Source organism: Amblyomma americanum, chromosome 7, assembly GCF_052857255.1.
Source record: "Amblyomma americanum isolate KBUSLIRL-KWMA chromosome 7, ASM5285725v1, whole genome shotgun sequence".
NCBI classification, from domain to species: domain Eukaryota; kingdom Metazoa; phylum Arthropoda; class Arachnida; order Ixodida; family Ixodidae; genus Amblyomma; species Amblyomma americanum.
Window position 1 is genome coordinate 94,311,730 of NC_135503.1, and position 14,077 is coordinate 94,325,806.

Consider the following 14,077-nt stretch of genomic DNA (forward strand, 5'->3'; position numbering starts at 1 on the left):
TGGGAACTCTCCACTACAGAGCTCCTCACAACCCATGCGTTGCTTCGAGTCGTTATGTCCCACAGTTCGCAACTAGTCTATTGTTGATGTCACAAACCCCTCCGCCTCCTGCTTAAAACTTTGGAGATTGATAACACCGCCATGACGTAGCCTATCAAGTACAGAAATTTATTCTGAATTTGTGCAAGCTGCTTTTGCGCGAAGCCACCGGCTACTGTATGTGTCCTTAAGAATGATACGAGGGACGGCTTTGGGGCGTCTTGGACAACAGGGCTTACGTAAGGTGTAACGGAGAGAGGGGCCCACCGAGAGAAGTGAGCGGAATTTGGCTGCCCCTGTGTGCGTTTTACCTTCTGCTAACGTCAAGTTCGTCAAACCGTGAGGACTTTTCGATTAAAATTTACGGAGAGCCCTTGGGTCATTTTCATTTTTAATGCGAAATATTTGTATTTTTCTTTTATTTTATATTCTTTTATAATGACACACATATTGTTTAGTTGAGTCGTAAGGCAGCGCATATAGTATGTTCACCTTTGTTTTTCAAGAAACAGCGCCGTTTCGTGCCGTCTAGGAAGCGCGATCACCTCGCAATCTGATAGGAGGGGGGGGGGGGGGAGTACAAATCCCCGCTCCTTTGGAAAGAATTTTATTTTTTTGTTTTGGCGCCCCGGTGACATCTTCTGGGTTTTTTCGCGACCCCTTCTGCTGTCAGCGACGGCAACGCTGGGTTTCGTTGCCGGTGAGCGATATAATGCTGTCACATTAATAAATCAAAGGACGAGCGTCTGCTATCCACCGATGGGCGGAGAGTCACAAGTCAGCAGGCCTATGCCAAGCGTGGTGCACCAAAAATAACGAAAGATATGAACAAGGTTCTTCCAGCGCATGAATGGCACTTTACCAATATCCCTCTAGAGAAACGTGTACCGCAGCTGTATCTTGTGCTCACCTAGGGTGAAGAAACTTGGAGGCTAACAAAAAGGGTTCAGCTTATGTTAAGGACAACGCAGCGAGGCTTGGAGAGAAAAATGATAGGTGTAATGTTAGGAGACCGGAAGCGGCGGGATTGAGTGAAGGAACAAACGCAAGTTAATGGCATCCTACTCGAAACCACGAGGAAAAAATGGGTCTGTGCAGAGCATGTAATGCCAAGGCAAGATAACCGCGGGTCCTTAAGGGTAACGGATTGGATTCCAAGTGAAGACAAGCGTAGCAGAGGCAGAAGAAAGTTAGCTAGGCGGATTAGATTAAGAAGGTTGTGGGGACACGGTGGACGCAGCTGACACAGGACCGGGTTAAATTGGAGAAACATGGAAGATGCCTTTGCCCTGCAGCGGGCGTAGTCAGGCTCATGATGATGATGATGATGAATCAGGCACTTCGGCTTCGGCTTCTAAAAATTATTTTACTTTAGCCTCTGCCAAAAGCGGCCGCTTCCGTCTGCTTTTGGCAGCAGCATTCGCCACGTTCCCTGAGCAGAGTGGAATACGCGTTATGCTACTGCAGCGATCATGTATTCCAAATTTACGTCACCCTGGCTTTGTTTAATGCAAATCTCTAAAACGTGATGTTAATAGAGAGGCAGCGAGCAACGTGGCTTAGGCAACAAAAACGCAGTGATTGCCATTTAGATGAAATGAACAAGATTAACTGTGCATGAGTAGGGCATGTACACCGGCGAAAACATTATCAATTGTCCACTGTGGTCATTGAGGAACTTTCAAAACAGGTAAATCGCAGCAGGGAACGGGACATGGCTTGCTGGGGGACAGTAGAGCAAGACATTTCTGACGATGTGGAGGTCGCAGCTGGTGCATGACAAGGTTAATTGGAGACCGGCTCGAAATGCTTTTGTCCTACTTAGGAATTTACTGGGCTCACTAATCATGTCCCGGTAAAGATGTTAAAAATTGCATTGAAGTGACGAGTTACTGCATTACTACCCATTTCGAAGTCCTATTCAACACAAATGGAATTCATTGTACGGAATAAACCGATACTTAGGCAAAAAGAGTGCATCTTGGTTCCTATCAGACACGTCACCGCTAAGTTCGGCGTGGCCTCCCGCAACAGCGCACTAATTATTACCCGCAGCGAACGTGGACTCGTGGTGAGTGACGTGTAGAGCATACTGAGCAAAAAGACAGAACCTTTTCATCTTTTCCTCCAGTTACGCAATGCCTCACTTATTGAAGACGGCTAGACAACTGCATTGCGGCTGTCTACATTCCAGTGTTAATATGCAGCGTGACACTACATTCGACTGTTTAACGCGGTAAGCAACGCCACGGGGACGTACCACGTGGTGAAAACTGCCATTGACGCTAAGCAGGCAGGAAACGAGAGCTCTGCGATTCTGGTCAAGTGGCAGAGAGCGTGCCGCACTAACACATCGTGTGCTGTATGTCAAGGAGGAGCTGAATCATGTGACGAAAACCGCAGCGAAAAGAAATTCCGTGTTGGCGAAAATTGAGGCTAAAACAAAATGAATGGGGATAGTTTAGTACGCACTGACACCACTGGCGCCCGAAAATCTGGTCAGAAACATGTCTAGTATTTTTATTTAGCTCTCCTATTGATCAATGCCTGGTACGGTGCCAAGAAGTATTGTCGGGAGGGGCCCAAAGTACTAACGTTTGTTGTCGAACCCCCCCCCCCAAAAAATGTGGAGAAAATCAGGATATGCATGCTCATCTAGGAGTGAGCCTGGCTTCTGTGGCTCGAGCCTCCTTGGGCACTCACTTGGATACGTGCGCAATTCCTGAACATCACTGCGCCTGAGGTTTCGGCTTCAGCTTTAGAGGTGCTCGTGCCTTATAAGAGTAACACCAGTTTTGTTCGGCGTAGTGCCATTGCGTATTCTGATCTTGTATGTTTATGCGTGACTGCAATTATGCACAAAAGCGTTATCTCTACAATCAAGCGGCTTGGGTCAAGCGTCCTTTAATCGGACCTAAGACTAGCCTATTGTGTATGCGAACAATAGCGACTAATGTCGGACGATGATTTTGGTAAGTATTAAGAGTGCATAAAACACGAAAGGCCTTTATGAAAAACTCTGAGGCCACTTAAGTCTGCTTACGTGAGAGATTGAGAAAGCATATGTTTTCAGGAAAGGAAAGGACTCAGTAGCTCTCAGATCTCGACATGTCGGCAGACACCTCAACCGTGCTTTAAACGATGCAACTGGAGGTGCTTCTATCATCGGCCGAAACCCGGTCGCAAGTCTGAGAAAGGATGCAGTTGAAGATGCATGCCATTAGTACGAACCCCTCGCCAATTATTCTCTAACTGCACTGAAACATATAAGCTATATGCAAATAGAAATTTCACACCACCCAGAATGCTATCTGAAGAACGGTTGCTAAAGATTTGGATGAATGTATTTGGGAACACTGCCAGCACATTGACACCAACCAATGATGACATGGCTGGGATTTCATCTGCACCTGCGAAATCTGTTGCTGAAACCAGCGTCGTCGCTTGAGATGAAAATTATTTTTTTTTTGGGGGGGGAGGAAATGGCGCAGTATCTGTCTCATATATCAGCCGCCACCTGAACCGTGCCGTAAGGGAAGGGATAAAAGAGGGAGTGAAAGAAGAAAGGAAGAAATAGGTGCCGTAGTGGAGGGCACCGGAAATAATTCCGACCACCTGGGGATCTTTTACGTGCACTGACATCGCACAGCACACGGGCGCTTAGCGTTTTGCCTCCATAAAAACGCAGCTGCCGTGGTCGGGTTCGAACCCGGGAACTCGGGATCAGTAGCCGAGCGCCCTAACTACTGAGTCACCGCGGCGGGTCGTTAAAAAAGAAAATTTTCATTTTCATGAACGCCAGGGGTGGGAAGACCTTTCCTAACTTTGAAAATTGATTTTTTTTTGTTGCGTCAAGAGAGTTTTTGGCTCGAATCGAGGCTACGCAGTACCGCTATTTACTTCCAGGCGGTAATAACAGAATCATATTAGGTACCTCAAGGAAAAGTTTCAATCGAGCAATGTGAAAGTTATTAGGTAGAATTTACTCTCTAATTAATATGTACTTTTGCTGCAGCATAGCAAAGAAGAGCCTGGGAATCAATTTGTCCTCAGGCTAAAAGTATGCCGAAATTATCGCCCGTCCTTTCAGCACAAGCGGTCTGAAATCACGTACGGCTGTGCTTACAGAAAAGCTCCCATGCGCATTGAATTGTGTGCATTATGAGGGATGAACCGACTGTAATTGTTTTTTGCCTCTTTGCTCTGACAAATAGAAAATGCCAAAGGGCGCCTATCACGTAACGTGGCGTGAATGAACAAGAATAATGCGGAAAAACAAGATGTCCTCCAAATAACCAAAAACAACGAGCGCAGTCGACAGGATTCGAACCTGTGCGGGGAGACCCCAATGGATTTCTAGTCCATCGCCTTAACCACTCGGCCACGACTGCTCTACACGGCGACGCCGGTGAACGGGCGACTGTCGGCTCGTGCTGCTATTTATAGACGCTTCCCGGGTAGGCAGCGCTTGTCCAAGGTCGGCAGTAGCAAGCTGCTCCTGTCTGCGTCGCCGACCCGTGGGCGATGAGTTCAGCGGTGGGGAGGAATTTTAAACTCCAATTGCCTGCACATTTAGCACGAAAAAGCCTGGCTCAATGCGTCCATACCATAACCAAGTTAAAGCCTTCTTGCAACGAAGACCACAAAGGGTCTACAGTACATACTGCTTCTATTGCTGCCTTTTTTTTTCCTATTTTCCTTACTTACTTTAGAATTTGAAGCCATGAGTTTGACGGAAGCCCTTCCGGTCGGGATGGAGCATGATGAAAAAGACTAAAGGTCTTCTTCTGGTCGGCTTCGGTTATTTTTCTTCTCACTTTAGATTAATATTCGGGTGGATTTTTTTCGCCACTGCTCAAATAATGTGCACTTGAAACATTGATATAAGCCTGTTTCAACCTACTAACCAGCCGAAAGAACAAGATGGCAAGTAAAACCTGAATTTGGCCACAATAGTGAGTGAGTGAGTGAAAAACTTTCATTGAACATTTGCGTAGTTCGGCGGCAGCAGGATCCGCGTCGTATTCATATCAGGCGATCCCGGATCCCGTCTTCGCAAGGTCGGGCCCTCATTCCAGGGCTCCGCTGAGCCGCGCTGCCTCGTAAGCGTGCTGCACCAGGGTACTTTGGACCGTGAGCGCGCTGCTGACGAGCCGGCTCTCCCATTGCTCCGCACTTGTGTGTTTGTGTTGGTGGAATTTTATGTTTCGCTCACACTCCCATGTTATGTGGTACAGCGTTGGTACCGCCCCGCACCACGGGCATGTGGCTCTGTATTGTGTCGGAAACATCTTGTTTAGTATGTGTAAATTTGGAAAAATGCCCGTCTGCAGTCTGCGCCACCCGGTAGCCTCTTCCTTTGTTAGTGCCTTGTGTGGCGGAGGATATTTATACCTTAAGCCCCTGTATAGGGCCAGGTGCTCTGCATACCCTCCGTCGCAGGCTCGGGTGCAAAAGTCGTCCGGTAATCCCGCTCGGAAACTCATCGCTCGAGCATGGCCGTCCGCGCTTTCATTTCCCTTAATGCCTGCATGTCCGGGTATCCAAACCAGGCTGTATATGTGTTTTGTGTCTGAGACACGCGCTTTTCTGAGTATGTTCATGGCTGCGGCACCTATCCTTCCCCTAGTGTAGTTCCTACATGCCTCTTTCGAGTCTGTAAGTATGTTTAGAGATTTGTTTCCCTGGGAGCCGCAAGCGACCCCTAGAGCTATGGCAACCTCCTCGGCTTCTGTTGCGTCCGCAGCCTCTGCCGCTGCACAGGTGATCAGTTCTCCCTGGTGGTAGACTAATACAGCCGCGGCCGTGCGCTTCCTATCCATCAGGTACAGCGCCGCGTCCGTGAAGACAGTGTTTTCCAGATTGGCTAAGCCTCGCTCGATATACTCGGCTTTTGCTTTCCGTCTTCCTTCGTGCAGGTTCGGATCCATGTTCCTGGGCAGGGGTGCGACCCGAATGGCTTTTCTAATTCCATCCGGGACGTCCCTGTACCTGTCAAGGCGCTCTTGTGTTTCCACCCCTATTCTTTTCAGCAGTTCCCGGCCTGTTGGCGCGCCTCGGAGTCTCGTATGCTGTGCCCTGATTTCGGCCTCCCTCAGCTCTTGGAAGGTGTTACTAATCCCTAGCTTGAGTAGTTTCTCGTTCGATGTGTTCCTAGGTAGATGCAGGGCGGTCTGATATGCCTTCCTTAATATAACATCTATCTGTTCCATGTCGGCTTTGGTTGGTATCTGGTAGGGCAGTGAATAGGTGACTCGGCTGACTATCAGGCTGCTCACGAGTCTGAGCGTGTCTTTTTCTTTCATGCCATACCGCCTATGCGAGACTCTGCTGATCATTCTTCCTACCTGCTCTGCTGCTTTACTTATTACGCTGATGGTGTGGCTGCATTTCCTGCTTCTTTGCAGCCACATACCTAGCACCCTTATCATGTCTTTCTCTGGGATCCTCTGCCCTTCCAGGTAGACTTCCAGCTCCGCTTTAGTGGGATGTCTTCTGACTCTCAGCAGCTCCGATTTCTCGGCTGAGCATCTGAGGCCTCTTTCTCTGGTGTACTTCTCCACGCACGCGGCTCCTTCCTGTAGTCTGTCCTCCTTCTCCCCCAGAGAGCCCTCGGTGACCCATACCGTGACATCGTCGGCATACATCGCGTGTTTTATCCTTGGTATCCTCTCGAGTTGCCGCGCAAGCCCGATCATCTCAACGTTGAATAATATCGGTGAGATAACCGATCCCTGGGGAGTGCCCTTGCATGGTGTGCCGAAAGGGTCGCTTCTAAGATCTCCAAGCCCGACTGTCGCAGTTCTATCGCTTAAGAAGGCCCTGACATAATTATGGACTCTTCTTCCTCAGTTGGTGTTATTGATTCCCTCCATGATGGCGTTGTGGCTGACGTTGTCGAAGGCCTCCTTTATATCGAGGGCCATGACCACGTTTTCCCCTGCTTTTGGCATCGTGGCTAGAACCTCCTCCTTAAGCTGTATTAGGATGTCTTGGGTAGACAGGTTCGCTCTAAAACTGTACATGCTATCCGGGTATAACCTTCCTCCTTCCAGATGTGTTTGAATCCTTTTGGTGATTATCCTCTGCCTGCTATGAGAAGGGTGCTATGAGAATGGCCTGCTATGAGAAGGGTGTTTTACCCTGCTAGTCTCTTCGCCTCCGCAAAGAGCCTGAGGAAGTCGCCATTTGTTTGCCTCGGCGGACTATATAGGTTAACGATTAGGGTGCCTTTGGCTTTCGCTTTCTTCTTGGGAATTATCTCTGTGATTTTGTGATCTATGTTTGTGTCCTCTATCTGTTTGTGTTCTATGGCCACCACCTTGTTACTAATTAAGGTGGCAATGCGGCTGCCCTCTTCACTTGTGTACCCTCTGAGTTTTGGTGTCGTGTTGTTTGTTTCCTGTAGTAAAATAATATCTGGTGTGGTTCCCCTGGAATATATGTACTGCTGCAAGAGGCCTTGCTTGCGTGCGTAGCCTCTGCAGTTCCATTGCCATAGCTCTAATTGTTGATTTCGCTCAGCCATGTTTGGTTAGCGCTACTCGTGCTGGGGGTTTCAGTGCTGAACCTGCGCTCGTTAAAGAGCCTATCCCTCGCATCGTTGGTTGTTCTCTGCGTGGTTTGACTCCTAACGTCGTTCCTGAAGCTCTGCTCTTGCATAGCTACCTTCTGCTGTGTCTGCTGCATTTCGCTGCGCATTTCACTACGCATCGCCTGCATTTCGTTGCGTATCTCGTTGCGCATCTCCTGTATGAGTTTCATTATTGGGCTGTCCGGCCTTATATTCTGTTGTAATTCTTCCTCAATCTGTGTTGGTGGTGTTGGTGTCCTTATTGGTACAAAACCTCCCCTGATTTCTTGTTTCTCCCTACTTATCCCTCCTAGCTGTATTCTTAGTTGCCTCATCTCTTCGCGGCACTGTTCCAATTCGCGCTTAAGACTGGCGTTTTCCTCTGATAGGTTTTGGATTTGTGTGTATTGTGTTCCGTTCGTGTTAGAGTGCGGAGCATATGGCGATTTGGGAGGGCCGTCCCGCCAGCTCACCTGCGAGTTGCCGCCGTTCTTCTTCTTCTGCTGCTGCTGCTGCTGTTGTTGTTGCTGCTTGGGTTGTCTTTGTTGTTGCTGCTGCTGCTGCTTGCTTCCGTTGTCCAGTGGTGGAAAGGACTCGTCTTGTCCGCTCCCCTGGTTTTGATTCCAAGGTCTGCCGCGGCTGCGACTCCGCGACTTGCTTCTGTCCGGGTCTCTGCTTTCGTCCCCGAACCATCGCGGTTTCCCTCCTCTGCTCCTGCTTCTGTTGCGCCGACCTTGCTGTTGCTGAGGTCCCCAGCGTAGCTCGCTCGCTGGCTTAAGGCGCTGCTTGCAGTCCTTCGAGCCGGCTGCGTGCTCTCCGCCGCAAAGCATGCACTTGGGTGTACGCTGGTGTGCCTCCGCCGGGTTCTGGCATCCGCACTGCCTACAGGTCTTGGTTTGTGGGCTTGGACAGACGTCCATCCGATGTCATTGCTGACCGCAGTTGTAGCAGACTTGTCTCGTTAGTTTGTATGCGTAGCACCACATGTCTTCTCCATGGTAGATCACTTGCTTGGGTAGAAAAGTGCCTTCGAGATGAAGACGGCCGTGCTCAAGCCTCCAAGCATCCTGGCCGCCAGGATCTTCATCCCCTGCCTGCGTAGTCTGAGGTTGTCTTTGAGCTCATCCGGTGTAGTTCCTGGGTCCACCCCGTGGATGACTCCCTTCACCGTGTCCTCCGGTGCCGCCACGTGGGCGTTGACTGCGTAGGTTTTATGGCCAAATTTTAGCTGTGTGATATTTCTGATCTTCCTGGCTACTATTTCGTCGCCAGTGCTGATGATTATTATGTTAGAATCATTTCGTAGTCTTACGATGAAGTCTCCTGTCTTGCATTCGTGCCCGGTAGCCTCCGCTGCTGCCTTTGCCACTTGGTGTGTTTGCAAATCCTTGACTGTGAGTCCTCTCGGTCGGAACACTACTTTTAAGTCGTCCTTCGGGAGCGGCGGCAGTCTCCTCCTCTCGCCTCCTCCTTTCTCTGCTTCTTTCTGCGCAGCTGGTGCTCCCCTTGTAGTTTGCATTCCTTCCGAGAGAGGCTCCGGGGTCGTCTTCCCCGGGGTCCCTTGCATCTCCATTCTTTGTTGTTGCTTTCTCCGAACCTTCGGTCCTACGACTATCCAATCCAGTTCCATATCCTTGTTTTCGGAAACTTGCGTGTTTCTTCCTACTGGGTCGCTGCTGTTATGCGCCGGTCTCGTCGCTCTCACCGAGCCCCCCCGACTCTGCCGCCCGGGGTTCTCTTCGGTCGTGTCTTGGAAGTCTTCGTCCATATTTTCTGGCATTTCTGGTATAAAGCTATTCAAGCCTTTCATTGTGGGCTGTCTGTAGCTAGGGGTGTTCATCTGGGACTTCTCTTTGGTCTTCGCCCCCCTCTCGTTGAGGCCGGGGAGGCCGCGGAGCCCCGTACTCGTGTTAGGCCTAGCTAGGCCTACTGTCGCGCCGACCACGTGGGAAGTTCAAGGACCGATAAAAATCGAAATGTCGGACCCACCAGCTCGTATCTTGGGTCCTCTTGGTCCTCTTCGTTATCGGCGGCGATTCCACCCCAAGAGAAGGCAGTCCAAAGGGTTTAGGCGGGTCAAAATACCCGAAAAACACGGAGCTCATATGCCACGCGTCCGCACTTGTCAGCGTTCGCCGACCAACCTGGCCACAATAACTTCATCATAATATACAGCCTGACTACGCCCACTGCCGGGCTAAGGCCTCTCTCATGTCTCTCCAAATGATCATGTCATTTGCCAGCTGTGCCCCCCGTATGCCGGCACATTTTTTAATCTCATCTGCCCACCTAATTTTCTGCCGCCTCCTGCCACGTTTGCCTTCTCTTAGAGTCCCCTCCGTTACCCTTAAGGACCTGGGGTTATCTTTGCTTTCGCATTACATGCCCTGCCCAAGCCCATCTCTTCCTTTTGATTTCGACTAGTTCGTCATTATCCCTCCTTTGTTCCCTTACCCTCTCTGCCCGATTCCGGTCTCTTAAGTTTAGAAGGTTGTGGCCAAGTACTACACCAGGGTGGACGAATCCTGTTCTGGTGAGGGATGCGTTGTCGGTTCTGGTCGCCGAGATCAGGCATTACCCCAGGCCTGGATATGCTAAAAATATGCAGCTTAATACCCCAAAACAATCTGCGCAGTCGACAGGATTCGAACCTGTGCGGGGAGACCCCAATGGATTTCTAGTCCATCGCCTTAACCACTCGGCCACGACTGCTCGACACGGCGACAGCGGTGAACGGGCGACTGTTGTCTCGTGCTGCTATTTATAGACGCTACCCGGTGAGGCAGCGCTTGCCCAAGGTCGACCGAAACACGTCGGAGCGGCTCCTATCTACAACGCCGTCATCGGCGAGCAAGTCAAACTAGTTTTCTGCGTTTCGTTTCTAGTTCGGTGATGATGAGTTTCATATTCATATTGCCTTTCCTTTTACCACGAAAAAAAGGAGGGTCGCTGCTCAAATAATAAATCTAAGTTGAAAGGATTTCTTATAAATGCCAGCTAGAAACGACCAAAAAGTGAATATGGTTACTATTGTTGCATTTTCTATTTTCGTGTTGCGACCGTACTGTAGTCGTCAATATGATCAACTTGATTTGATCTCACAGATTGTTAGCCACACTCGCCATTCTTTTCTATCGCTCCCTGCCGTCAATCCACCTACTAAGTTTTGGGTGCCCGGAACTACATTCGAGATTGATATAAGATGGAATGAAGCAGGGGTGCTACCCATTGCTCCGTTTTACCTCTGGATGTTCTCAAGTACGTTCAACTGCTCGTCTTTCAGGCGGCAAATTGTTATACTCGTTTTCGCCGATTAAAGCCAAACTATACTACCCAAAGACCAAGGCTTGTTCCGCCCATCCGCAATGCCCCAGAGACGCCCCAATTTCCTCTAAATTAGAAACAATGCTATTGCGGCTTAGTGGGTTTAGACGTATGAATTTTTGCCAGCTTTTCAACCGGCATTGCCCGTGACTATCCCGGGCCATTCCAGACCTGATTCGCATCTGGAAACGGACAGTGCGGGCTCAACACGCTACATATTTGGTAGAGTACGCTCACAACTCTCCTGGGGGATTCTAACCCCTGCAGAGTCGCTCGACTGAAAAAAAGAAGCCTGAACTATAGTCAGTACCGCCAGCAGGCAGAGGGGACCGCGTGTAGGTGTTAAGCCGGATTTTACAGAGAAGACATGGCACACAAGCGCCGATTTCCAACTGAATTTTAGTCAAAAATAGTGCGACTCATAAGCTTGTGCTCCGTACTGCACCCGCTCTTTCGTAGTCAACAAGCAACCTGACCGGACAGCGAGGTAAACTGCAAAAGCAATGGAGGTATCTAGGCTAAAATAAAAATGTAATAACTTCGTATTATGTTTCCTTCACAAAAGCGGAATTGCGGGTCCGCTGACGCACCACGTTATTTGAAAGCTTTGCAATTTCTTTTGCTATTTATTGCATTCAGAAGTGGACCAGCATATCTGCCGTCGTCCTTTTCATCCTAATTCAGGTGAACATCGTCGTTTGCATATCTGTTCTTTTTCTTGTTCGCCATGCCTACCCTTGTGTACTGCGCTGTGAAAGTGATAACGGATGAATGTTAGCTTTTTATTCAACTATTATCGTGGTGCCCCCTCTTTTGCAGCGGTATTCGATCGTTTGTTTACTGTATTCGGATGCCTTTATTTTTATTTGAAAATGGTTGCGTTCTGCAAAATAGACTAAAACTTTAATGAGGAGTCCCACTGCAGTATTTTGCTTCAACTCTGTCCACGTAGATTGGTACATTTAAAGTATAGCATAAAGCAAACATGAACACTTTCGACAAAACAGCGTTTTGATGGCAAAGCAGCTCCAGAGTTTGGGCTGTGAGATGTCAGTGCAGGATAAAGATCCCCACGTGGTCGAAATTATTCCTGAGACCTATATTGCGGCACCTCTTTCTTGCATTCTTATTTTACTAACTCCTTTATCTTTTCCCTTACGGCACGGTTTGAGTGCCTAACGGGATAAGTGAGACAGTTACTTGTCATTTCCTTCCTCAAAAATCACTTTTCAATTTTTTGGGGTGTGCAAGTGGCAGATGAACACCTGTGGCTAGTGAACTCGCCCCCTTGGTCACCCGCGTCCGTTCTTAGAGTTGGACAGCGCGCATGGTCTTCTTGTGTTTTTCTGTGCTTTTAGAACTCCCTGTCACGAAACCGGTTTCTTGAACTGGGCCGTACGGTCCGCTTACTTCTTCGATTTCGGAGCTTTACGGGCCAGAGCGTGCCCTCGCTAACGTGTTCCTCTCCAGGGAGCGCTTTCCGCTTCCCTCGCTGCTTTCACTGCTTCACACACCACAGTGCTCGACAGCTCTTCAGCTGCCTCAGCAAACAATCATGCCGGCCAAGAGGGGATGAAATATATCTTGCTGTGTTCAAAAATTGGCAGTAAGGTTTTTAATTTAGTCTTACTAAAGAACTCAGACCGTATCAGAACTTCTTTTACGGGCACAGTTCCCAACACTGGCTATTCGCAGAAAAATCGCTGAAGTAACGTTTTTATGACCTTTATCACAACATGTTCAGTCTGGATTCCAGCTTGTACATGCGGCCACCCGGAAGACTGTCATTGCGTACTAACCATTCTTTTGCAGTTATGTCATACATGCCGAGAGTTGATGTCTATAAGTTTTCGTTTCTTCCTAAAACAATTTTAGAATGAAATAACGTTGACCGACAAGTATTCGACAAAACATGTTCACTTGAAACCTTTGTAAAAGAGCTTGCATTGTGTTCTATTGATTGATTGATTGTACCATTCCCACCCTGTAACAGCCCGCAAGGGTTAACAGTATTTAGAAATAAATAACGTTGAATACGATTGCCAACTCAAAAAGCGGCTGACTGCAAGTGGGGAAAAGTAAACCACTCGGTGGTTACACGGTTTACGGTGGTTCCAGGAGGTAAACCACGGAACGATGGCCCAGGTCGCAATAAAGAGAAGAGAGATTGTCGAGTGGTCTCATGTACAAAAAAAAAATGAAACTGCTTTATTTGTACCACCGATGCTCGAGTCCTCCTCAGGACTACAATGTTTTTGTGTTCTGTAGGATACCATTAGGTCGTTCGAAATGTTTGTTTTTGTTATCAAATGTACTTGATGTTCCGTTTATTATCAGTCTCACGTTTGCCTTCAGATTCGCCTTTGCTATGGAATACGTTGGTATTATTAAAGCGAAAGCGTTAAGGTTTCCTTTAAGCGTAGAACTCGCCTTCGTAGATGGCGTTGGTGCGTCGAGAAAACCCGCACTGGTCGAAAAAGTAATTACGTCCGAACCACTTGACTTCGCGCGGGTAGTTCAAACGCACAACAACGATCCCACTTTACACGAGTGATGAAATTTCTATGCAATTCCAGGTTGGCCTACAATGCCTTGGTGTCATTACACCAAGATTATGTAGAGCCTCGGCAAAAAAAAAAAGCAGTGGCGCTGAAATGAGAAATGGGGTCAAGACGGAAATCGGACAGCTGGCCCTTAGGTCCCGAATCAGACCCAGTACTTCTCGAGCACTGAGAAACGTTCGTTCCATTCGGTTAAAGGGAGGCCCTGTGTTTCTTGCGCCATTAATAAATAACTTCAGAAATAAATAAATAAAATATGACAAAAAGAAAGAGAGAAGGGTCTTCGTGTTTGCGAAGTGATATGAAACTTTAGAGCACCCTGGGCCGCAAAAGGGACCAATTGACACTATTCTGTCATACCTTTTGGGCGCTGCTAAACTGCTTCGTGATTTTTTTTTCCACAAATGGGAGCAGCAACAATGCCTCAAAAACAGGTTTGCTGTGCAATGTGCTTACGTGTTAGAAACTCCAGGTGGTTAAAATTATATTGGAGCTCCCCAGTCCGGAGTCTCTCAGAGTTCATATGAGGCTTTGTAACGATAATACCAACAACGCTAGCATGCCTAGGAAGCATAGGAAG

The 14,077-nt window shown here is 48.4% G+C and overlaps 2 non-coding genes across 2 annotated transcripts; both read right to left on the reverse strand.

Moving 5' to 3' along the window:
• Positions 1 to 4,348: 4,348 nt before the first annotated feature.
• TRNAS-AGA (transfer RNA serine (anticodon AGA)) lies at positions 4,349 to 4,430 on the reverse strand. Its single transcript has one exon. It is a non-coding gene; the product is annotated as a tRNA-Ser (tRNA).
• A 5,812-nt stretch (positions 4,431 to 10,242) lies between these two features.
• On the reverse strand, positions 10,243 to 10,324 carry TRNAS-AGA (transfer RNA serine (anticodon AGA)). The gene has a single exon. It is a non-coding gene; the product is annotated as a tRNA-Ser (tRNA).
• Between the last annotated feature and the right edge of the window lie 3,753 nt (positions 10,325 to 14,077).